Source organism: Macrobrachium nipponense, chromosome 17, assembly GCF_015104395.2.
Source record: "Macrobrachium nipponense isolate FS-2020 chromosome 17, ASM1510439v2, whole genome shotgun sequence".
NCBI lineage: Eukaryota > Metazoa > Arthropoda > Malacostraca > Decapoda > Palaemonidae > Macrobrachium > Macrobrachium nipponense.
Window position 1 is genome coordinate 25,963,565 of NC_087210.1, and position 25,860 is coordinate 25,989,424.

Here is a 25,860-nt window from a genome sequence, read left to right on the forward strand (position 1 = left end):
TAATTTCCTAGGGCTGACCCAAAGGTTTAGGAACCAATTGGTTATTTAGCAACGGGACTTACAGCTTATTGGGGAGAAAACGGAGGGTCCAGCCATTAGAGATTATACGCAGCTGGTGGTGGCGGAGAAAATAATGAAGGTCCTCTTGAATATAATATGATTCCAAATGACTGTAATTATTCTGGTGGGAGAAAATAGACCGATTTTCCTAATTCATTAATGCGTTAATTGCATCTCGCATATTCAATCTTCTCTTGGCCTAAGTTTGATGATAAGACTTTAATAATATTTAGGTGTATAATAATAATAATAATAATAATAATAATAATAATAATAATAATAATAATAATAATAATAATAATAATAATAATTGCAAATAGACCAGACGTGACGTTGATTGACAAAGTCAAGAAGAAAGTATCAATCATTGATGTCGCAATACCATGGGACACCAGAGTTAAAGAGAAAGAGAGGGAAAAAATGGATAAGTATCAAGATCTGAAAATAGAAATAAGAAGGATATGGGATATGCCAGTGGAAATCGTACCCATAATCATAGGAGCACTAGGCACAATCCCAAGATCCCTGAAAAGGAATCTAGAAAAACTAGAGGCTGAAGTAGCTCTAGGACTCATGCAGAAGAGTGTGATCCTAGAAACGGCGCACATGGTAAGAAAAGTGATGGACTCCTAAGGAGGCAAGTTGCAACCGGAACCCCACACTATAAATACCACCCAGTCGAATTGGAGGACTGTGATAGAGCAAAAAAAAATAATAATAATAATAATTACCTGTGTCCGTGAACCTTGTAACTTTAATAACTGAAAATTTACATTTTGCGTGAGAGCCGAATCCACTCCATGGGAGATCCCACTAGATACGGGAATACGGAGGAAGGAATAGAATGTCACACTTTTAAGGTTCAATAAACTGGCTCCATCAAATTCAACTAAATGTCCAGTTCACAATCCACTTTATCTCCCATCGCCTCCTAAACATCTCGGTTTTCGTCCTATTTTTTGCGAATGATTTTTCTTCCCGAGATTTCAAAACAGGTGAAAATGATGGTGTTTATTCGCTGGTTCTGACTTTTCTTCTTCTTTCTCTCTCGTCGTCGCCATCATCATCATTTCATCATGTGAACTGCGAAGTTCATAATCCGTTATGAATGAGTGAGTGACACCTTCCTTTGCGATTCATCATCGTCAGAGAGAGAGAGAGGAGAGAGAGAGAGAGAGAGAGAGAATTTCCAGACGTTTAATGAAGCAAACTCTCTCATCATCAAGAATGATTTATTATTAACCAAGTGATCATCATGAATGTCTAGTCCATTTATTCATTATGCACTCATGAAAAACTCATGGAGGGAGTAATTAGCCATTACAATATGCATTTCCTTGAACAAGGAGTTTGTTCAGATCTCTAAAAGACTCAGTTAATTTGCTAAATCATCTTTTTTTTTCTCATAAGAAACAAACTCGGAAATATAACAGGATCTTTCTTATGATTGATATCATTCTAAAGTATTTACAGTCTCTGGGAGTAATCTTTCAAGATCTTGACAAGAGGATATATCTTTCATAGTGTTTGTAGACTTGAGAGAGAGAGAGAGAGAGAGAGAAGAACATTTCCACAGCCATTCTCTAACAGCTAAACCCTTCTATTAACTCATTATATTCTGGACTTATATTCTGCTTCTTCCTAGAACTTTTAATTTATAGATATTTTCGTTCACAAATTTTCGCTCACTTTCCACATTAGCAATATTATTCGCAAAAAATTAGCAAAACATTAATATGTTATTTTATTTGTCTTAATCCATTTACCTAACTGTTGTATCTCTACATTAATCATCTCTCCCCTCATCGGGCATTCAGTAGACAATGGCGCCAATCAAAAGGTAAAATATACAAATATCACATTGAAGTTTTAACTCAATTTACGAATCTCTTTCATTATTACTTGTGATTGAAGTAATGATATGAAAATCATTACTACTCAGCACTAGTAAAGTTCTAATTGCCTTCTCTAATAGCCAGAGTTAGAAACATACCTTAAGCCTCTATGTAGACACCCGAATCTCCTTGAAGTTTTGTACACGAATGTCCCAAGAGTACATCTTTCCATGATGATAAAATCCCTTCACTCTATGGGTAGGGGTGGAGTAGGTGTTCGATAGAAGTGTAAACTTCTGTAAAAGAAATACACGTTGTATACTGATTCTGATTTTTACTTTGGCAAGGTGGTTCTCAATAGAGAAAAAAATTAAAAAGTTTTATAAGTATTAAAGATAACATTCATTTAACACAAAAAAAGTATTCAAACTAGATCTGGGACCTAGATCTTAATTACTGATACAGTATCGCGCAATATAAACTGCAATATTCAAGTAAAATAATATCAATAATTGGCATGCAATACGATACTGCTGATTAAAAAAATATCGAAAGTACAGGGTTACGAAATGCTGTAAAAGTATAGGCGTGTATTATATAGTGAATATTTTGAAACAGTAATTATAAACACCCCATCAAAACTGTAGATATGATTTTGCTTCGTTATGTAGACATCATAACATACTGGAAAAGTGAGCGGGACGATTTTGATGTCTTGCTACAAAAATTAAATTCCTTGCTCCCGAGCATAAATTTAAAGTAGAATGGGAAAACAATAACCAAATCTCCCTTTTAGATGTCTTGATCATCAGAGCTCATAACAATGGCAAATTCACTGTCTTCAGGAAAGCGACATTCTTATTTCCAATTTCAACCGTGAATTTTAAGGATAGCACTGAATTTTTCAGTTTAGACAATAAATCATTTACATCGATACCAACAGGTAAGACTACTAAGATGTCATCTAGTAGTCTTAGCTGTTGGTATCAATGTAAATGATTTATTGTCTATATTGAATTATTTAGTGCCATCCATAAAATTCACTGTTGAAATTGAAAATAACAATGTTATCCCTTTCGTAAATGTATAATTGATACACAGAGAATCTTTCCAATGTAAATTTATTTGTAGGAAACCCACAAATAATAAAACTTATGTAGATTTTTATTCTGGCCACCATCTTAATATTAAAATTTCAATTTTTCTTCTATGATCTTGCATGCTTTGCCGATTACCAGTCCACAATATCTTCACCAAGAAATGGAATACATAAAAAAGATAGGAAATGATCTCTGCTACCCACCTCATATAATTAATTTATGTTATCAAAAAGCTCACAAAAAGTTTTATAGTGTTAATAGTAATGAAAAAGAAACCCCTAAAAATGTACTTAGCTTGCCTTACTTTCGTGGATTTGAAACCATAAAATCAATATTTAAATTGTTTAATGTTAATGCTATGTTCTCTTATAATAATACCATTAAAGATATGCTAATTAAGAATAGTCCCATAACAAATAACAACATCATTTACAAAATTCCTTGTAAGGATTGCCCGTCTTTTTACGTCGGTCAATCAGGCAAAAATTTAGATTTACGAATTAAGCAGCATATGTATTCAGTTAGAACAGCCCAGACTTCAAAAGCACTATTTATCCATCTGAGCGAAAAATCTCATTGAATAAATTGGGGCGATAGCTCCGTAATTGCTAGGTCTAATGATTATGTTTCAAGAAATTTACTGGAATCGGCAATTATACAAATCACTAATAAAAATAAACTCAATCTTAGTATGGGATTGTTCCATTTGGGCCCATATATTTGTAAAATGTTTATGAAGGACTTTAAAATAAGTGAATTTACTACTAATTAATTAGTCCCACATGTTTATATATATTCTCTCTCTCTCTCTCTCACTCTCTCTCTCTCTCTCTCTCTCTCTCTCTCTCTCATAATCCTTATATTTATATCCTATTTTTGTTTCTCATTCATTGTTGGAACATTTTTGTAAATGTCATGTTACAAATACAAAATGTTTTGTTAATCTAACTTTCGGGATTTTACTAATTCGTACATGCCTCTTTGTTTTTCAAAATGTTTCGTTTTCTGACTAAATCATCTGTTGACCACATGTGGGTGGCTGCTTTGAAATCTCTAATCTTGCCCACGGGCGTTTATTCGTTTCTATGGAGTGAATTGGATTATGCTAATCCTGTAATGCCAGTTTGGATACTAAGCCTACTTGTACTTTGTATTAGCTCTGTTCTGATCAGTTGTGCCTCAAGTAAAGGGTCGTGTACACCGAAAGATCTTGGCAATTCTCGTTTTTTCATTTTCCTCCGTCGCATCACCTTTATTTATACATAGCATCACGTTTTACATATTTCGTTATCAATTTATATATATATATATATATATATATATATATATATATATATATATATATATATATATATATAAGTGTGTGTGTGTGTTTACTCTGCAATCAATAGATGAACTGTACAAAACTGCTTATTAGAGGCAGAACATAGAGTTGAAGTTAGTACATTCTTTGAAGGATGTAGGTTAGTATTATTATCTACCATAAAAAACCACTACCATTGGTAAAGTTCGGCAGGGTAAATCAATGCTTTACTGTAGTTTGATTGTATCTGTAAATTTAATGCTGTTGGAATAAATGATGTGATTAACAGTTTCATTTATTCACGAACTTCATTTGATTTCGAAATAAAACTTTAAGAATTTCATGAATAAACAATGAGGACGCATCCGTCGACAAACGAGTTATTCTAAAAAATGTCACTGGCAGGTCATAAATCAGTTCTGGAAAGTATCTTCGTAATAATTAATAGTTTTGACATCTTTGAAAGGGGAAGCAAATCTACCATATTGAGCATTAATACCAATCGGCTTTTGTGTGCTTGGTATGTATGTAAGTATCTTCATATAGATACATGAGGTTCTGTATGGTCACCTACGGACAGACAGACAGGAAGGCACACACATGTGCGTATAATTGTTTCCTAACCCGTTTATTTAATGTGAAAAACCGGCAAATAACGAACCATTTTGTCAATAAGGAGAAGGATGAAAGATGTCAGCGTAATAATCAAGGAATGAGTAATAATGAAAGGGACATCTTCAAAGGGATTAGTCCTCAATGGAAGTGAAAAATGAAACGGGAAGATAGATATCGGACAAGGAATAAAGATTAATAATGGGTGCATGGACGAAACGCGTCTGAGAGAGAGAGAGAGAGAGAGAGATTTCAAGTTTCTCCGTGTCGCAATAAATTTCATGGAAAGTGCAGTTTACATTCACGGCGTCTGGAATTAATTGTTAAATTAATTATGTTCCGGAATATATTAGATTTTAGACCTTGATGTTCGAATTTTTTGCAAGTTGCTTTGTCAACGAATTTTGTGTATTTTTGTGTTAAACCAGAGATTTTTCTTTTAGCATAAATGATGCGATTTACTTCGAGTGGGAATTGAAATGTAAAGTTTCTTCCTCACAGGAGAATTGAAACAAGAAACCTCTGAAAGAAAATGCTACAAAATCTGGATGGTTTTATCTGGAATATCTGGGAATGTTGGCTTTTCGGGAAATGGAGGTTTCTACAGCGACCAGCCACCTTCTATTTCAATCCCCCTCTTTTGTACATATTTCCAAAGAATAAACTTTGTTTTTCAAATCAAACGTAAAAGGCTTCCATTTGCAGATCAACTGGAAGACAAATGATCTCTAATCAAATATAATACGAACACTTTTGTACTTTTTTCTAAAAGCACAAGAGCAGCAAGGAAGTGAGAAGATCTGTGCTGAAAGAAGATGTAGTAATACCGGAAATAAGTTCCCGACAGAGAATTAAGAGCTTCTGGGATTCCGACAGGAAATCGAGAGTCTTTGGATAAAGCCCTGAGCACCAGAACACAGCCTTGAGACTTCCGCTCTCAGGGTAAGACCAACTTGATCAAAAACCTCATTGTGCAAAAGTTCCTGTTCTGTTTCGTTAATCCTCCTCCGTCTTCATACCCTTCCCTGAATCCCCTTTCCTTTCCTTTGGCCATTGTCATCAGCAAACGCGTTATGGTCTAGTTGAACCCTATTTATGCTATTTTGTAGCTACCTAGTTTAAGAGAGAGAGAGAGAGAACACAAATATCACTTCATATCTAATTCATTACACCGTAGGAGTAACTTTAACCGAGAGTCAGTTGTAAGCGCTTCTGCCCCAGCCAAGATTCGAACATGTGCCTTTGGTTTAAAAGCAGTGATAAACGGTAGGCTTAACCATTCGGTCATCAATACAGATAAATGCATAATTGACAATCCTTACTGTGAATATGAATATACATATATATATAACGATTTATTCTAACAGAATCCTACTGGCACGTCATTAATCACTTCTGAAGTGTGTTCTTAATGAACGTATAACAAATTCATACTTTTGACATATATATGCAGGATAAACTACGAAAGTACTTTGTCAAAGTCCCGGTTTTTCACTCACCCTCTTACATGGATTTTATTATATATATATATATATATATATATATATATATATATATATATTATATATATATATATATATGTGTGTGTGTGTGTGTGTGTGTGTGTGTGTGTGTGTGTGTAACCGAAAATCCAAGCCAGACAGGTATAATGAGAAAATCGAACGTGATCACTGAACGATCTATGTTTGCCAAGTAAATAAATAATTCCAGAAGAAGATTATCGATTAGTTACCTGGATGTAAAGAGACGAGCAGAATATTTAAAAAGAATGTATTTCTAAAGAAATGAATAAATAAATAAAAAAAATCAGTGACTAAACTTAAAAGGAGTTATTAATATAGGAGGTGAATTGGGAAACTCTTCAAAGGTAACTTGAAAAAACTCTTATGTTTTATTCATGGTGATTCATACATTTTAATGGGTTGGAAAACCCAGACAAAAACGGAATTACGAAGCGCTTTTTAATCACATTCATACTGTGATTTTGAGCGAAAACTGTAATATCTTACTGATCTTACTGATTACCATATATCCGAGCTTCTCTTCGCTTACCGTGGCCAGTGTAGTAAACAAAGACCGATTCCTTTCCACTTACAAAAAGAGAGTTATTAATCTATTCAGTTAGATCAGTTGTTAGATTCCTCTATAATTTGGCCGCATTATTAATATTAGAGTTCGATACAGGGGCATATTGTGAAATATTCACAAGAAAGCGCACATAGAAGTAAATCCAATAGACATAATTTTCTGCTACAACTAAGGCACAGAATATTACTCAAGCAAAGAACTAATTTTGCCAATATTATGGCGTTATTATTTGACCAATCCAGTCGAACGATGTTTCAGTGAATTTATTTATACTCTTTCGTACAAGTGAAGTGGCAGAGGGATGGTCTATCTGAAAGCAGGAAATATTTCCATGTGCTAATGAGATCTATGTTTTTCAATCGGTTGAAACGTGAGGAATGTGCTTCGTTGTTCTTGAAAAACGAAATTGCGTGATACTTTATCACCTTCCCACTAATTGACGTCCAGTAATGCATTGTTTTCGTAGGCGAATTCCCACTAGAGAATGATCTCTCATCTTCGCAGGTTACTTGGTTTACATTCCCCAACAGGAGGCATTCTTTATGAAATGATTTTCACAGACAGATCTAAAATAAAACTCCCGGTTTCTAAAGATACAAAGAGAAGCACAGGGCAAGGAAAATCACAATGAATCTATAGCTGACACTTCCAGGACGGGGAAGAATATATATGCAAATCAATTCAGTTTCTTGTCGGTAAAAATAAAACGTGAAATGTCAACTCCATCCAAATACCTTCGCCCGAACAAAGTACCATCAGGGTAACACATCAAATAAAGCATAAGAAAAGTAATGACAGAAAAGACTGATGTCCATCCATAGTGTATCATACAAAGAACAAACTTTGTGCAAAAGGCAGATTCATTCAAGGAAACTGATCGGAAGACCCAATATAAATTCAGTCATTTTCACTTCCATCTCGTCGACCGATTGTTCTCTTCGCCGTCTCACTAAGTTAAAAAAAAAAAAAAAAAATGGGCTTCGGGCCAATTCTGTAAGATCAGAAATTAACAGAGAGAGAGTTATTCACTTTGTGACACCAAAGAATGTATGTATATATATATATATATATATATATATATATATATATATATATATATATATATATATATATATATATATATATATATATATATATATATATATATATATATATATATATATATATATATATATATATATATATAGTATATATATATATATATATATATATATATATATATATATATATATATATATATATATATATATATATATATATATATATATATTTGTTCACTCTTGGATACAGATCTAGTATGTGTGTATATATATATTACATATAGATAAATAGATAGATGGATAGATATAGCTTTTGCTTTTGAAAAGACAAGAGTTGGTTAGACTTACAGGAACCGTACTTGTACCCTGGGCCGGGAGAGAGAGAGAGAGAGAGAGAGAGAGAGAGAGAGAGAGAGAGAGAGAGAGAGAGAGAGAAATGCATCCGAGGTAGCAAGATATCAAAGGACAATGTGAGTATGTAGCTTGATTGATGTTCCAGTGTAATTTCAAACTCCCTTGAAGGTTCTAGAGACCAATGAATTTTAATGGTTAATAAGAGGCGAGGCAAACACTCGAAACTGCCAACGAAATAAATAAGTAAACATCGCCTAACCCAACCAAACATTCTGCCTGTCTGTCTGTCTGTCTGTCTCTCTCTCCCTTGTAAATACCATCAAAGGCATCTGTAAACCCCAACATAACTTAATCCTCTACCGTTTTTCCTCTTGCTGAAATCATCAAACGTTCCAAACGTTTTCCAGCGATGGCCTCAGAGCGGATCTGGAGCCGAGTCTGGATTCGAATGAAGTTTATGGTTACTTTTATTCCAGCGGTGAGCGTCCCTCCCTCCCACCACTTGCCCCCCTAGGGATCCCAACACCGGGCTTCAGAAAAGGAATTTTTTTGTTGTTGATCCAAAGTGGGCACTGTGCCCTTACCTGGCTTAGTCCTATGGAAAAAAAAAAGTATCCGTAACTGGAAACTGTTGACCTGCCTATTTCAAAGAAAGAATCCCAAGGCGAGGCTTCGAAAACAGAGAAACAGGTCTCCTAACCGAAATTCTTGACTTTAAAATGGGTAAATTTAGAAATTACTTGTGTTTCACGTGGCTCCTATGATAATTAACTCTCCAGTCAAATATGAGAGTTTGGAAGAACTTCAGTCTCTCTCTCTCTCTCTCATCCTTTGCTTCTGCAGTTGTTACAGTAATACAATTTGCCAACTTGCGGCATACATAGACAATAAACCAGGAAACTCTGAAGCGTTATTAAAAGCACATTTTGGTACCTCAACACTTTTGTTGACATTCTTGTGTAGTTAGTGGTCATCCTGCCCTCTTATTTATATAATATCTTATTATTAACTTTTAACGTCATGGGCCTTCTGACAGATGAGACATCAAAGTTTTTCCATTAGACGGGATACAAGTTCATGTATTAAATTAATGCTTAATAGAATATGAATTACAGATACATTGAGTGCGACCAGTTTTCATCATCTTTCGATAACTAAATTAGTTGGAAAATTTGTCGTTTGTGAGAAGTATTCTTTCCTAAAACTTATCTTGAATTGATACCACAATTTATTCCCAGTTTGAGACTGTTTTATAATCTTAGTCCTTACAGGACGATTTTAATCATTTTACTGTTGTTGATCTGGTTAGCTTATGTTGGTTACAGGAACTAAACTCCCTTAATTAATCTAAGTGCATCAGTAACCACATCTTTTATAACTTTTCAGTATATCGATTCCTTTCATGTATGTTCTATTTCTGTTTATGATAATGTGCATAGCTTTAAATATCCTTTTTTCACACTCCTACCTTTATAGTTGCAACGGTATGAATAATCCAATCAGTCAATCAACCAATCACTCAAAATGAATTTCCAGTCATTCGATCAAATTTTGTGCTGATCATGTTCCGTGAGGTTCTTCAGTGAATTAATCAATCTCGTATCCAGTTCCTTCCTCGCGTCAAATATGACACTCGTCTGTTGTGTGAAAGAACAAATTTCATAACAACACGCCAACATGACCAGATTTCAAAAAGATATTTTTTTAATCGCTGGAAGAATGTTTTAAGGAGGGAATTCATCTTTTTTCTTTCGACGGTATGAACTCTAAACATTTTACGATCTATCTAAAGCTTTCCTGTTATGTCCAAAACTCCTATTCTCTTTGAATTCAGATGACAGAAGGATTTGAGGAAGATTAGCCTTTTGATGCTGAACCCGAGAGAGAGAGAGAGAGAGAGAGAGAGAGAGAGAGAGAGAGAGAGAGAGAGAGAGAGAGAGAGAGAGAGAGATGGGGGGGAGGGGAAGGGTTGGTGGGTTGATGAAGAACTATGCAAAAACAAGTAATGAAAAATAAACTTGGAAGAATCGACGCACGAGTACAAAAACTGTGGACATGAAAGAACGTTGACTGAGAAACAGAGGGAAGATAAATGTGGAGGTTAGCCTTTGATGTGGATCGGAAACTGTTGCAGAAACGAAGTAGACACAAGGATATATAAAATAAAAAAATACATGGAAACCATACAAGTACATACTATATAGATATATATATATATATATATATATATATATATATATATATATATATATATATATATATATATATATATACATACACACATATATATATATATATATATATATATATATATATATATATATATAATAATATATATATACATATGGCGTGCATGTATTACGAAAAAACGAATTTCAATTCTTCAGTTTAAATGGATTCATTTCACGTGACGTCACTTTGAATATTTTCTGTTTGTGTCCTTCTCGGTGTTTGTACTTTGTTCGTAGGCTTAAAAACGTTTTCATAGTATTAGAATAGACGAAAAGCTAAAGAATCCTTGAAATGGCATTACAGTTAGAAAAGACCTCGATGCTTTAGTGTGGTGCAAGCAAGAGTAGTAGGAACTGAAGAGTTAGGAAAAAAGTAGGTAAATCGAAATCAATTTTCCACTAAAAAAAAATACGTAAAAAGTATGTCTGAGCTTTTTACACCCTGGAAGAAGCTTAAATCATGTAACTTTTTTTTTTTTAATCTGGAATTCCGTTTGTAGTTCCGGGCCTTCGTCTGCTATCCTTCACTGAAATTTTTAGCAATCCGATAGTAGCTGCTCTCCACTGGACGTGGTGGAAACTTATTGATGGTATTATATGGGAGTGTAGATGGAACGAAATCAGACCTAATTTTTTCACAAGGTAGTAATAATAATAATAATAATAATAATAATAATAATAATAATAATAATAATAATAATAATAATAATAATAATAATAATAATAATAATAATAATAATTATCATAATAATAATAATAATAATAATAAATAATTTCATTGTAGACTTTATTTTAAACATGTTTTTAATATGTATCTTTAGGATTCTCATGATTGGTATTACAAAAACACTATCATCAAAAGCACTTCCCTGTTTTTTGTAAAATTACAGGAATTAGAAAAACATTGAAATAAAGAAAAATGTTCCGTCGTTAAAAATAAAGAGCATGTTCCCCATCGCAGTTCATAAACGCTGGATTAAGAATGTTTGTTGGTCGAATGAGATCAAATCGGCTTAATGGTAGTCCGTACAACTCCCGCCCTAAGGTGGCCTGCAAGTGTTGTCAGGTGTGAAAAAGAAAAGGGGACCTGTTTAGGACCTTCAGGTTTCAAAGAACCAAGAAGGACTGATCAAGAAGGACCGTAGTGTTGCAGGTGAGGTTACATGATAAGGTCATTGCTGCTAATTGATTACTGACTCGTGCAAGGTCAGGGTAGCTGGAAACTTATGTCATCCAAAGATACAAATACGAAGGATTTACAGACAGTTATCCTGACTTGTGGTATAAAGTAGTAAGATCAAGGCCAACATTGGCCTTGAGTAAGATACAATTACTAACGTTGCGAGACCATAATGGACGGCAGATCACAAATAGGTCTCCAGCTAATGCTGTATTCTTTTTAAGAGATTTTATAAAATCTACATTTCGTGTGGCCTATGTTCCCGCAAACAAACAATTCATTATACCGAAATGGCTTTTTTTTCTTCTATTGTTTAGATTATACCTCCGAGACATTGTAACTTTTCTTTCAACTTCAAAGAAAGGCTTTGATAGCAACTCCTTGAAGATTCTTTGAACCCTCGTTCGGGAGGCCACCGGAGGCTTTAACAAACATGGCAGCTTCCTGCTTTAAATTGAATTCTTATGTGGTGGACGATTCCTGTGGACCTCGCTCACTCGAAGGAGAGGTTCAGAGGGACTTAGGAAAAGGAAAGAAGGCGTCGAATAATTAATTATAGTATTCTGAACTTTTAATCTTCATGTGTATATTTTGAGAATTTTCGACGTTTCTAACTATAATTTACACGTTTTGTTTTTATAATTGGGGTTCACAATAGAATTACGGGGTGTCCATAAAGTCCCAGTACCATTCTGGGCAATAAATACTTGTAATGCTACTGGAACTTTATGGACACCCTGTATAACGTAGCAGAATTTAAAAGAAACGAAATTGAGAAGGACAGCGTTACTTACTGCTTGTGTTCCCTTCGAAATATGTAAGAAGAGAAGAATTCATACCCATTCTTGCATGTATAAGTGGATATGGCCACGATTACATTGCAAAAAGACCAACCTACCCCTCTGGGCACCTGGTGAAACGGATTCCACATCACCTACAGAATTATCGTATTTGGAATCATGATAAGAGGAATGTCTTCATAATACTTCTTTCCCTACCTCCTTTTCCTGATATAGCCCATCTTCCAAGAACATTTCTGGTTTATTTCAGGTTTAGATAGGCAAATATTTACTCCCCTCTGTTTTCTTTCTATTTTTCATGCTATTATATAGCCAGGATTCGGATATAAAATAGAATGGACCTATGTATAAAAGCATTTCCATAGCTTAGCTTTCCTTTTTGAATGACATTTTTAATTCATAAATTTAATCGTTAATAAAGTTAATTCTCTTAAGATGTATACAAGCTACCTTTCATTCTTTCTAAATCCTATGAATTATGTCTTTCCAGCCATTTACATCACTAATCATGTGAAATATTGCCAAAATTGATCTATGTACAGTCATAAAGTCTTTGCTAATCCGACTTTTAATATCATATAACTTTTCCCAGCTTTCGTCGGTTATAAAAACCATTAACAGTTTCCTTATTGCTAAAACATACGAGTACTTTCTTTAACATAGCCTCATTTTTTCTCACTGCCTGTTAGATATTTTCGGAGATCCCGGATAAATTACTTCTCACATTCTTCAAAGTATGTAGAGTTGACTGACCACAAATCCTCGTGTGAAAATCCTGCACGACTATTTGAAAAGCAGCTCTCAAAGTTCATTCGTTCTTGGTGTTAGTGTTAATGCAACGTTATCATATGTTATAACCAAAGACGGCGACTGAATCTTCTCCCTCTCCTCCACCATCATCATTTTGAACGCACTTAAATAAGATACGCATAAGTTATCTCTTTCTTCTGTCACCATTTCCAAATATTTCACTTAAACGCCATCGTACCCGTGGGTCTGTATCGTGCGCTACACAAACATCCATTTTCCGCAAAGCTCCTTTAATATCCAGTAAATGTACTTCTTAACTGGTACGAGATTCACTTCTATTTCCTTATTGGGAGGAGTTTCGACTTCTGTTTTTTTAGTATAACGAGTTTCGAATTCTATGTATTTAGTAGGACGAATTTCGACTTCTATTTATTTATGGAAAGAGTTTTGAATTCTTTTACTTTAATGGGACGAGTTTTGAATTCTATTTTTGTACTGGGACTAGTTACAACTTTTTTTTTTTTTTTTTCTTTACGCAGAGTTTCGACTTCTATTTCTTTATCAGGACGAGATTCGACTTCTATTTATTTAGTGAGATGAATTTTGAATCATATTTTTTTTAGTGGGACGAGTTTCAATTTCTCTTTAGGAGGATGCAATGTTAAAACAAACCGAAATATTGCAAGTTTTTATTGGAGAATTTAAGCAGCAGATTCATGAAATAACAAAAATAGACCCTGCCTTTCGTTTATCATAGTACAGTTTATTGTATGAATTGCCTTATTTCTTCAACTGACCTTAATATATAAATAAGCGAAAACGAAACTAGAACACTGTAATTATTCTTTCAAAGCGATGGAGGTTTTGAAATTTGTTTGGTTTATACGAGAGCAGATATAATATCCAAACACAACGTTCCTATATTCATCGAAATACCATTTAAAATATCAGCAATATTCATATTTCCGATGAAAAGGTGAATTACAATACCATTTATATTGGAAAGGTTGTGAGATCTCCTCATGGAGATACTTATTATGATTATGTATTAATTTTATGTATTTATTCTTTGGCTGAGAGCAGCAATGCGGGTACATGGTAAGGATTTGTGTGCCTAATTGGGCCCATTAAAATATATGATCAGCAAAATAATATTTCTCAAATTTTATTGCCAGTTGCAATCAGTAAACTTATTTCAAGTAAAATGTTATTTACAATATTTACAATTTCTTATGTAGATCAGATGTAGACAAATGATACCATAAAATTTCCTCCTGAGGTGAACCTCGATATGAATATCTCTTATAACCAAATGTGGCTGAACTGAAAAGGCCTTAATAAGGCGGAACTGAAAGGCCTTAGTAAGGTTGAACTGAAAATGTCTTAGTTACGCTGAACTACAGAAATGACCTTAGTAAAGTTGACCTGAAAAGGCCTTAGTAAGGTTGAACTGAAAAGGCCTTAATAAGGCTAAACTGAAAGGGCTTTAGTAAGGCAGAACTGAAAGGCCTTAGTAAGGCGGAACTGAAATGGCCTTAGTAAGGCGGAAATGAAAGGCCTACGTAAGGCAGAACTGAAAAGACCTTAGGAAGGCGGAACGGATAAGGCCTTGGTAAAGCGGAACTAAAAAGATCTTAGGAACGCGGAACTGAAAAGTACTCGGTAAGGCGGAACTAAAAAGGCCTTAGTAAGGCTGAACTGAAAAGGCCTTGGTAAGGCGGAACTGAATGGCCTTGGTAAGGCGGAACTGAAAAGGCCTTGGTAAGGCGGAACCGAAAAAGCCTTAGTAAGGCGGAATTAAAAGGCCTTAGTAAGGTTGAACTGAAAAGGCATTGGTAAGGTGGAACTGAAAGGGTCTTAGTAAGGCGGAACGGAAAAGGCCTTGGTAAGGCGGGACTAAAAAGGACTTAGTAACGAGGAACTGAAAAGGCCTTAGTAAGGCGGAACTGAAAAAGCCTTAGTAAAGTTGAACTGAAAAGGCTTTAGTAAGGTGGAACTGAAAAGGCCTTGGTAAGGCAGAACTGAAAAGGCCTTATTAAGGCGGAACTGAAAAGGCTTTAGTAAGGTGGAAATGAAAGGCCTTAATTGAACTGTGAAGGTCTTAGTAAGGGTGAACTGAAAAGGCCTTAGTAAGGCTGAACTGAAAATGCTTTAGTAAAGTGGAACTGAAAGGCCTTAGTAAGGTTGAACTGAAAAGGCCTTGGTAAGGCTAAACTGAAAAGGCCTTAGTAAGGCGGAAATGAAAGGCCTTATTAAGGCTGAACTGAAAAGGCCTTAGGAAGGCGGAACGGATAAGGCCTTGGTAAGGTGGAACTAAAAAGGCATCAGTAAGGCAGGACAGAAAAGGCTTCAGTAAGGCGGAACTGTAAAGGCCTTAGGAAGGTGAAACTGAAAAGGCCTTAGTAAGGTTGAACTGAAAAGGCCTTAGTAAGGCTGAACTGAAAAGGCTTTAGTAAAGTGGAACTCAAAGGCCTTAGTAAGGTTGAACTGAAAATGCCTTGGTAAGGCAGAACTGAAAAGGCCTTAGTAAGGTGGAAATGAAAGGTATTATTAAGGTTGAACTGAAAAGGCCTTGGTAAGGCGGAACTGAAAATGCCTTAGTAAGGCGGAATGGAAAAAGCCTTAGTAAGGCAGAACTAAAAAGGCCTAAGTAACGCGGAACTGAAAAGTGCTTGATAAGGCGGAAGGAACTAAAAAGGCCTTAGTAAGGCGGAACGAAAAAGGCTTCAGTATGGCGGAACGGAAAAGGCCTTAATAAGGCGGAACTGAAAAGCCCGTAGTAAGGATGAACTGAAAAGGCCTTAGTAAGGTTGAACTGAAAAGGCCTTAGTAAGGCTGAACTGAAAAGGCCTTAGTAAGATTGAACTGAAAAGGCCTTAATAAGGCTGAACTGAAAGGTTGAACTGAAAAGACCTTGGTGAGGCGGAACTGAAAAGGCCTTAGTAATTCAGAAATGAAAGGCCTAAGTAAGGCGGAACTGTAAAGGCCTTAGAAAGGCGGAACTGAAAAGTACTTGGTAAGGCGGAACTAAAAAGGCCTTAGTAAGGCAGAATAGAAAAGGCTTCAGTAAGGCGGAACTGAAAAGGCCTTAGTAAGGTGGAACTGAAAAGGCCCTAGTAAGATTGAACTGGAAAGGCCTTAGTAAGGCTGAACTGAAAAGACTTTAGTTAGGTGGACCTCAAAGGCCTTAGTAAGGTTGAACTAAAAAGGCCTTGGTAAGGCAGAACTGAAAAGGCCATGGTAAGGCGGAACTAAAAAAGTCTTAGTAAGGCGGAATGGAAAAGGCCTTAGCAAGGCGGAACTAAAAAGGCCTTAGTAATGTGGAACTGAAAAGTACTTGGTAAGGCGGAACTAAAAAGGCCTTGGTAAGGCGGAACTGAAAAGCCCATAGTAAGGCTGAACTGAAAAGGCCTTAGTAAGGTTGAACTGAAAAGGCCTTAGTAAGGCTGAACTGAAAAGGCCTTAGTAAGGTTGAACTGAAAAGGCCTTAGTAAGGCTGAACTGAAAAGGCCTTAGTAAGTTTGAACTGAAAAGGCCTTAGTAATGTTAACCTGAAAAGGCCTTATTAAAGCTGAACTGAAAAGGCCTCAGTAAGGTTGAACTGAAAAGGCCTTGGTAAGGCAGAACTGAAAAGGCCTTAGTAAGGTGGAACGGAAAAGTCCTCAGTAGGGCGGAATGGGATAGGCCTTGGTAAGGCAGAACTAAGTAGGCCTTAGTAATGCGGAACTGAAAAGGCCTTAGTAAGGTGGAACTGAAAAGGCCTTAGTAAGGTGGAACGGAAAAGGTTTCAGTAAGGCAGAACTGAAAAGGCCTTAGTAAGGTTGAACTGAAAAGGGTTTAGTAAGTCAGAACTGAAAAGCCCATAGTAAGGTTGAACTGAAAAGGCTTTAGTAGGCAGAATGGAAAAGGCCTTAGTAATGCGGAACTGAAAAGCCTGTAGTAAGGCTAAACTGAAAAGACCTTAGTAAGGTTGAACTGAAAAGGTTTAGTAAGGCTGAACTGAAAAGGTCTTAACTGAAAAGGCCTTAGTAAAGTTGAACTGAAAAGGCCTTAGTAAGGTTAACATGAAAAGACCTTAGTAAAGTTGAACTGAAAAGGCTTTAGTAAGGCAGAACTGAAAAGCCCATAGTATGGTTGAACTGAAAAGGTTTTAGTAAGGCAGAACTAAAAAGGAATTAGTAGGGTTGAACTGAAAAGGCCTTAGTAAACGGAACTGAAAAGGCCTTAGTAAGGCTGAAAAGAAAAGGCCTCATTAAGGCAGAACTAAAACATAACTAGTAAGGCTAAACTGAAAAGGCCTTAGTAAGGTGGAATTGAAAAGGCCTTAGTAAGGTGAAACTGAAAAGGTCTTAGTAAGGCGGAACTGAAAAGGCCTCAGTAAGGTTGAACTGAAAAGGCCTTAGTAAGGTTGAGCTAAAAAGGCCTTGGTAAGGCGAAACTGAAAAGGCTTTAGTAAGGCGAAACTGAAAAGGCCTTAGTAACACAGAACTAAAAAGGCCTTAGTAAGGCAGAACTGAAAAGGCCTTAGTAAGGCGAACGGAAAAGGCTTTAGTAAGGCAGAGCAGAAAAGGCCTCAATAAGGCGGAACTGGAAAGGCCTTAGTAAAGTTGAACTGAAAAGGCTTTAGTAAGGTGGAACTGAAAAGGCCTAAGTAAGGCTGAACTGAAAAGGCTTTAGTAAGGCAGAGCAGAAAAGGCCTCAATAAGGTGGAACTGAAAAGGCCTAAGTAAGGCTGAACTGAAAAGGCTTTAGTAAGGCGGAACTGAAAAGGCCTCAGTAAGATTGAACTTAAAAGGCCTTAGTAAGGTTGAAGTGAAAAGGCCTTGGTAAGGCTGAACTGGAAGGGCCTTAGTAAGGTTCAACTTAAAAGGCCTTAGTAAACGGAATTGAAAAGGTCTTAGTAAGGCTGAACTGATGAGGCCTTAGTAAGGTTACTCTGAAAAGGCTTTAGTAAGGCGGGACTGAAAAGGCCTCAGTAAGGCAGAACTAAAAAGGCCTTAGTAAGGCTAAACGGAAAATGCTTCAATAAGGAAAAACTTAAAAGGCCTTAGTAAGGTTACTCTGAAAAGGCTTTAGTAAGGTGGGACTGAAAAGCCTTAGTATGGCAGAACGAAAAAGGCCTCAGTAAGACGGAACTGAGAAGGACTTAATAAAGTTGAACTGAAAAGACTTTAGTAAGGCAGAACTGAAAAGCCCTTAGTAAGGTTGAATTGAAAAGGCCTTGGTAAGGCGGAGCTGGAAAGGCCTTAGTAAGGCGGAACTGAGAAGGCCTTTGTAAACGGAACTGAAAAGGCCTTAGTAAGGCTGAACTGAAAAGGACTCAGTAAGGCAGAACGGAAAAGGCCTTAGTAAGGTTGAACTGAAAAGGCCTTAGTAAGGCAGAACTGAAAAGCCCATAGTAAAGCTGAACTGATAAAGCCTTAATAAGTTTGAACTGAAAAGGCCTTAGTAAGGCTGAACTGAAAAGGCCTTAGTAAGGTTGAACTGAATAGGCATTAGTAAGGTTGAACTGAAAAGGCCTTAGTAAGGTTGAACTGAAAAGGCTTTAGTAAGGTTAACCTGAAAAGGCCTTAATAAGGTTGAACTGGAAAGGTCTTTGTAAGGCTGAACGGAAAAGGCCTTAGTAAGGTGGAACTGAAAAGGCATTAGCAAGGGAGAACTGAAAGGCCTTAGTAAGGTTGAACTGAAAATGCCTTCGTAAGGCGGAACTGAAAAGGCCTTAGTAAGGAGGAAAAGAAAAGGCCTCAGTAAGGCAGAACTGAATAGGCCTTAGTAAGGCAAAACAGAAAAGGCCTCAGTAAGGCAGAACTGAAAAGGCCTTAGTAAGGTTACTCTGAAAAGGCTTTAGGAAGGCAGGACTAAAAGCCTTAGTTTGGCAGAACGGAAAAGGCCTCAGTAAGGCGGAACTAAAAAGGCGTTAGTAAGGCGAAACTGAAAAGGCCTCAGTAAGGCAGAACGGAAAAGGACTTAGTAAGGTTGAACTGAAAAGGCCTTAGTAAGGCAGAGCTGAAAAGCCCATAGTAAAGCTGAACTGATAAAGCCTTAATAAGTTTGAACTGAAAAGGCCTTAGTAAGGCTGAACTGAAAAGGCCTTAGTAAGGTTGAACTGAATAGGCATTAGTTAGGTTGAACTGAAAAGGCCTTAGTAAGGTTGAACTGAAAAGGCTTTAGTAAGGTTAACCTGAAAAGGCCTTAATAAGGTTGAACTGGAAAGGTCTTTGTAAGGCTGAACTGAAAAGGCCTTAGTAAGGCGGAACTGAAAAGGCATTAGCAAGGGAGAACTGAAAGGCATTAGTAAGGTTGAACTGAAAATGCCTTCGTAAGGCGGAACTGAAAAGGCCTTAGTAAGGAGGAAAAGAAAAGGCCTCAGTAAGGCAGAACTGAATAGGCCTTAGTAAGGCAAAACAGAAAAGGCCTCAGTAAGGCAGAACTGATAAGGCCTTAGTAAGGTTACTCTGAAAAGGCTTTAGTAAGGCAGAACTGTAAAGCCTTAGTATGGCAGAACGTAAAAGGCCTCAGTAAGGCGGAACTGAAAATTACTTAGTAAAGTTGAACTGAAAAGGCTTTATTAAGGCACAACTGAAAAGCCCATAGTAAGGTTGAACTGAAAAGGTTTTAGTAAGGCGGAACTGAAAAGGCCTTAGTAAGGTTGAACTGAAAAAGCCTTAGTAAACGGAACTGAAAAGGCCTCAGTAAGGCTGAAAAGAAAAGGCCTCAGTAGGGCAGAACTGAAAAGGCCTTAGTAAGATTGAACAGAAAAGGCCTTAGTAAGGTGGAACTGAAAAGGCCTTAGTAAGGTGGAACTGAAAAGGCCTTAGTAAGACGGAACTGAAAAGGCATCAGTAAGGTTGAACTTAAAAGGCCTTAGTAAGGTTGAACTAAAAAGGCCTTGGTAAGGCGGAACTGAAAAGGCTTTAGTAAGGCGAAACTGAAAAGGCCTTAATAAGGTTGAACTGAAAAGGCCTCAGTAAGGCTAAAAAGAAAAGGCCTCAGTAAGGCAGAACTGAAAAGGCCTTAGTAAGACGGAACTGAAAAGGCCTTAGTAAGGTTGAACTAAAAAGGCCTCAGTAAGGTTGAACTGACAAGGCTTTAGTAAGGTTGAACTGAAAAGGTCTCAGTAAGGCGGACCTGAAAAGGCCTCAGTAAGGTTGAGCTGAAAAGGCCTTAGTAAGTTTGAACTGAAAAGGCCTCAGTAAGGTGGAACTGAAAAGGCCTTCGTAAGGTGGAACTGAAAAGGCCGTAGTAAGGCTGAACTGAAAAGGCCTTAGGAAGGCTGAACTGAAAAGGTCTTAGTAAGCCAGAACTGAAAAGGCCTTAGTAAGGCGGAACTGAAAAGGCCTCAGTAAGGTTGAACTGACAAGGCTTTAGTAAGGTTGAACTGAAAAGGCCTCAGTAAGGCGGACCTGAAAAGGCCTTAGTAAGGTTGAGTGAAAAGGCTTAGTAAGTTGAACTGAAAAAGGCCTAAGAAGGTGGAAATGAAAGGACTTCGTGAAGTGGAAACTGAAAAGGCCGTAGTAAGGCTGAACTGAAAAGGCCTTAGGAAGGCTGAACTGAAAAGGCCTTAGTAACCCAGAACTGAAAAGGCCTCAGTAAGGCAGAACTGAAAAGGCCGTAGTAAGGCTGAACTGAAAAGGCCTTAGGAAGGCTGAACTGAAAAGGCCTTAGGAAGGCTGAACTGAAAAGGCCTTAGGAAGGCTGAACTGAAAAGGCCTTAGGAAGGCGGAACTGAATAGGCCTTAGTAAGGCGAACTGAAACGGCCTTGGTAAGGCTAAACTGAAAAGGCCTAAGTAAGGCAGAACCGAAAAGGCCTTAGTAAACATGGGGTGATCGCTGCTTCTTAACGGCGTTTAAGAAGTCCCTTGGAAATGCCCCGGAATTAATCTCACATAGTAGTAAAGAATTTTGGTCCTGAAAGTAAGTTTTTCTCAGTCACATCCGTACTGCAGAATTATCCGGACGTGAGGGTGTATTTATATGGTTGCATTAACACTCCATTTGAGGGGGGGGGAAATGCCATTTAGACCGTCATTTGTGAGCTGAATTGCAATGTAATATGGGTGTCAAATTAACACAGATCCCATTACACCTTGAACCATAAATAATCAAAATAGCTCATAAGCATTTTCATGCACCGTTTACGGCATGGCAATTAGATTCTGAAAAATATCTAAATATTCAGGTAAAATGTATCTGATCATAGATTAGTTACATTCAGTGTCGCTGCATCAGTCATGTAGTTTTATATAAATCTTCCCTTAGAATTTGCTTCCAAAAGCACATATAATACTTATGGCTCCAAAATTGAATATTTTCATATTTGTCAAGCTTGTCATTCGGGATAATTCATTCCTCTTTTTTGACTTCGCTGATGGTTTGTCATTTCTATGAAACATCGAAAGATGTGAAGAGCGTTTCAGCGCTGTTAATTAATCACCCTGTTATTACCTGGTGGTCCTGCAGCCTTTAACTATGGTAAAATTAACATTCGTACGACACTCTCTGTCAACTATGTCTTCTGCAAATCCATCTGCAAATCCATATAACTGTCCGAGGAATACCCTGCTTTAGAACAGATCTTTAACATAAAACAGCTTTTTTCAGTAATTATTTTTTTTACCTTATATAATCCCGATAATTTTCTAAATGAGTTATTCCCATAATGTGTAAATATATTCACTATTAGGCGTGCGATATTCTCCAGCAAAAATGCTAATAAAATACCTAAGGCCCAAACTCTCTCTCTCTCTCTCTCTCTCTCTATCTGCTCTCTCTCATCTGTTTTTTCTCTCTCTCTCTCTCTCTCTCTCTCTCTCTCTCTCTCTCTCTGTACGTGTATCGCACATTTCACCAACCCATTAAACTTTGACGTAACATTTAAGGACTTTTTTTGGCAACTTTCCACCAGAATGTTCAAAAATACCAAGCCGCAGCGACATAATTTTGGAGTTCAGAAGCGCCAGTATGATATACACGGGTATATGGAAATACAAATGTTGTTTGACATATTCATACACACACACACACGCATAATATATATATATATATATATATATATATATATATATATATATATATATATTATATATATATATATATATATATATCTCAAGTATAAAAGGCTCATTAAAACACTCTGGTTTAAAGCTAAGGGCTATATTTCGGTGGACTTATTTCCACCCTTATCAAGAAATGAAGGACAGAAGAGGTTACACTTGCCTAAATAGGAAACGGCCACTGCTACTTTCCTCCTTTCATGATGATCCCATTGTTTCGGAGACTTACCCAACACCAGCAGATTCAGAAACCTTTCCAAAAGGGTCACCAGGAACTATATATAGTAGACATTCATCTCTCGCCTTGCGCACATGACCCCTCTTACCTGTATGTTTCTTGCAACCCTTGGATATTTTACCTATATCTTTCTTGCAACGCCTTTGATATTTTACCTGTATCTTTCTTGCAACCCTTGGATATTTTACCTGTATCTTTCTTGCAACGCCTTTGATATTTTACCTGTATCTTTCTTGCAACCCTTGGATATTTTACCTGTATCTTTCTTGCAACGCCTTGATATTTTACCTGTATCTTTCTTGCAACCCTTGGATATTTTACCTGTATCTTTCTTGCAACCCTTGGATATTTTACCTGTATCTCTCTTGCAAAGACTTTGATATTTTACCTATATCTTTTTTGCAACCCTTGGACATTTTACCTGTATCTTTCTTGCAACGCCTTTGATATTTTACCTGTATTTTCTTGCAACCCTTGGATGTTTTACCTGTATCTTTCTTGCAATCCTTGGGTATTATAGCCTTAATTGCAACGAAACAGTTGTTATGTTGATATATTTGTTATGTTATATATATATATATATATATATATATATATATATATATATATATATATATATATATATGTCAACATAGCTTTTTCGTTGCATTTACAAAGTAAACAAGTGTGAACTGGTTAAACTGCAGAGATAGGTGAAGTAATGGGTAGGTTAACATTAGTAAAATAGAAAAAAAAATTTGGATTAAAATGATTTGAGGTTGTTTGGTCACTTGGAAGGAATAGGCCCATAAAAGTCTAAATATGTAAGAACTAGGAAATTGTGACTGATTAATTACAAGTTATCTGACGTTTCAGTAGAATGGGGAGAAGTCGCCTAAAAAGGATCTGGCTACATTGTTAGGACAACAGCTTGGAATTAGGGCTACAATATCCAAGGGTTGCAAGAATGATACAGGTAATATATATATATATATATATATATATATATATATATATATATATATATATATATATATATATATATATATGCATTAAGCTACAAATGTTCTCAATATCCAGCGAACTGAATATTGAAGGACATTTGTAGCTTAATGCATATGTTTGAATCATGGTGAGTGTGATAAAAAATTCATATATATATATATATATATATATATATATATATATATATATATATATATATATATATATATATATAAATATATATATATATACATATATGTGTGTGTATGTATGTATATGTATGTATGATATAAGTAATTGTATATGTATGATGTATGTACATATATTGTACATCTTATTGATAAACTATAAATATATATGGATAAATAAATAAATAAATAAATAAGTATGTAGATATGTATGAGTGTTGTGTATATATATATATATAAATATATATATAGTTTATATATATTTTATATATATGATGTTACATTTCCAAACCAATTACAGAAAAAAAAACAAGTTTAGCTCCGAACATTTCTGCAACTTCAGTAGTTACCTTTAGGCTTAAGAGTTATCAGTTACTTTTTCATTTCTAAAATGTTCTTAAGTTATTCTTTTCTTTCTCGAAAGTTTGCTCTTGAATATTTACGGGGTCATAACAGGGAAACGATTGTTCTGAAATACCACTTAGATCAGTGTGGCGGCTTTGCACGAGGCCTCCACAATATCTGCTCTGCTGGTTAGCACAAAACTACTGAATTGAATATATGTTGTTTTCGACATGCTTTTAGTTGACCTCAGTTACTGCTTATCATGAGGTTTTCTATGGTTTAAGCTTTATTCATATTTTAACTGTAATAAACAGAAAATCTGATTTCCTATAACGACTTGGATGTTAAGCAATTTCTAAGACTTCAAAGACAAGGAATCGAAAAGGTCGAGAAACGAAAGCTTTTTCCCTTCTACTTCACTGCAACATTTGCCCAAACACCCTTAAAAAAAACAAAAAAAAATTACACTCTGGTTCAGCAAACACCGCAGAATACGTTACATTCAATATCCTTAATATTGCACAAGAAAGTGTTTAAGGCTTCTTGGTCACTTCCGTCCCTAAATGTTCCCCAAAGTTTTGTTATTTAAGATAATGATGACAAGGAATAATAATAAAAAAAACATAACCGTAAGAAAGATATAGTTATCCAGACAGTCAATTTATGATAACAACGCGCCGAATATCTTGCGTAGTAAAAAAATCTCTAAAATAACTTGAAAATCGTTGTAAGTATTAGGGGAATTGTGGCGTTGAGTTTTAAAGACCTTCCTCAGAGAAAAGTATGTTATGCTTTTTAGATTTTAACAAGGAAACAATCCGCATTCAAATAAGCATTCAATTTCTGGGTCAGGTCAGATTTCGAGGCGAAGAAAAACGGCCAAAGAGTCTGATGAGTGCAAGTTGTTATTCAACAATGAAGACAAGACAAGAAGTCGACGAACTGTGCATTACGCGAAACCTTGTTACGCTCTATTTAGAGAGAGAGAGAGAGAGAGAGAGAGAGAGAGAGAGAGAGTGGTTACTTCCAAACTAAATGTGGTACGTGACAAGTGTTAGAGTGACATGGTGAGGGAATCCAACGAACCTATAAATCTTAACACCAACAACGTTATTGTTATTGCTACTAATAATAGTAGCCGTAACAATAACGACGAAGATGCTAATAGCAATAACAGTAAAGGAGAATGTACAGTGTAAGCCTACTGTGCTATCAGCGTTGATGGCAATAAGATCACACTATAAAACATTTTCCGCGGCATTTATCCTACCAGTAAGCGATACGACTCAGTTTTGTTATGGTCCTATTAACTGCATTCATCTAACACTGTTGTAAATTCTCTCTAATAGTCTTTTCTTAGACATTAAATTTCCTTTGCTATATAGAATTTAAATAAAAAAAACTTTTGTCAACAACCCATTAGTTAAGAAAAAGATCCGACCAGAAAACGTTCCTCAAAGACAGGATAATTTTCCTTTATATTCCAGGCCGAAACGAAGCAAAAACATTCCCCCGTAATTAAAACGCACGAAGGAAGGAAGATAGGAAGGTATGGAAGTTCCAATCGGCTCCTCCACGTGAGCCTTCCTTCTATTCCCCATTAATTGAAAAGGGAAATATATAACCCAAGACGACAGAGACGCACTGTTACCAAGGCTACTATCACTGATGCCAATTAATTTAATAGACTACAAGGAGCTATAATTTAAAGGCACGTGC